This window comes from Hyaena hyaena, unplaced genomic scaffold, assembly GCF_003009895.1.
Source record: "Hyaena hyaena isolate Hyena2069 unplaced genomic scaffold, ASM300989v1 scaffold_1941, whole genome shotgun sequence".
NCBI lineage: Eukaryota > Metazoa > Chordata > Mammalia > Carnivora > Hyaenidae > Hyaena > Hyaena hyaena.
This window is the reverse complement of record NW_024082573.1, coordinates 1-1,328: the sequence shown is the minus strand read 5'-3', so window position 1 is coordinate 1,328 and position 1,328 is coordinate 1. Positions and strand designations below refer to the sequence as shown.

The following is a 1,328-nucleotide window of genomic DNA, read 5'->3' as shown; positions in this document are numbered from 1 at the left end:
GAATCCACACACATTCCCAGATGGATGAATTACAACAAAGAGAGCCATAATAAGACATGGGAAAAAGGACTGCAAGATGTAGAACAGCAGATGGACATCTTAACTCTAATACACAAAACCCCATAAACTATTAGCTTTGCTCTTATCCTTTAAAAAAAATCTCTTTGTATAAATAAAACAGCATCAGGGGTGAGACAAACTGAGACTAGATTTAAAAAAGAAGTAAAAAGGGGCGCCTGGGTGGCTTAGTCGGTTAAGCGTCCGACTTTCGCTTAGGTCATGATCTCGCAGTTCGTGGGTTCGAGCCCCGCGTCGGGCTCTGTGCTGACTGCCAGCTCAGAGCCTGGAGCCTGTTTCAGAGTCTGTCTCCCTCTCTCTCTGACCCTCCCCTGCTCGCGCTGTCTCTCTCTCTCCTAGAAATAAATAAAAATATTTAAAAAAAAGAAGTAAAAATTTTCACTTGAGAAATAATTTCACACTCAATATCATTTGTAAATGATAAAACCCAATGACATATATCTATCCTGCTTAGATAAATGGTAAAACATGTATAAAATGTAGTGATGTTATACAGAAAGGATGAGGAAGGTGTCACTATATACTTACTAACAGTCCCACACCTAAGAAATTATCCCAAGAAAATTATTCAACAGTATTCTCCAACTGTAATAAACTATTTTGAGAAACTGAAAGCAATTTTAGTTTAATTTGGCTTAAATTATAATTTATCATCAAGCGAATTAGGTAGCTATTAAGGTAGTAATTATGAAGATATTCAAACATATAAGCATATAGCATATAAGTAACATTAAGTGAAAATGGTAGTATATATTATTGTCACTATGTGTTTTATATATACACAACTATATGTATATAAATGTGAAAAAAGATAAACTGATGAGTTAGAGTGGTTGACTTCATACATAACTATTTCAAAGGAGAAAGCCCGCGCGCCGCTGAATCCCCGTGTCCAACGCCCACGTCCCGCCGCCGTGGCCACCATGCCCAAGAGAAAGGCTGAAGGGGATGCTAAAGGAGATAAAGCCAAGTTGAAGGATTAGCCACAGAGAAGATCTGCAAGGTTATCTGCTAAACCTGCTCCTCCAAAGCCATAGCCCAAACCTAAAAAGGCCCCTGCAAAGAAGGGAGAGAAGGTACCCAAAGGGAAAAAGGGGAAAGCTGATGCTGGCAAGGATGGGAATAACCCAGCAGAAAATGGAGATGCCAAAACAGACCAGGCACAGAAAGCTGAAGGTGCCGGAGACGCCAAGTGAAGTGTGTGCATTTTTGATAACTGTGTACTTCTGGTGACTGTACAGTTTGAAATA

At 39.7% G+C, this 1,328-nt stretch overlaps 1 pseudogene; it reads left to right on the top strand.

The window, feature by feature from the left end:
* The first annotated feature begins 971 nt into the window (after positions 1-971).
* On the top strand, positions 972-1,322 carry LOC120226998 (annotated as a pseudogene).
* Positions 1,323-1,328: the final 6 nt, after the last annotated feature.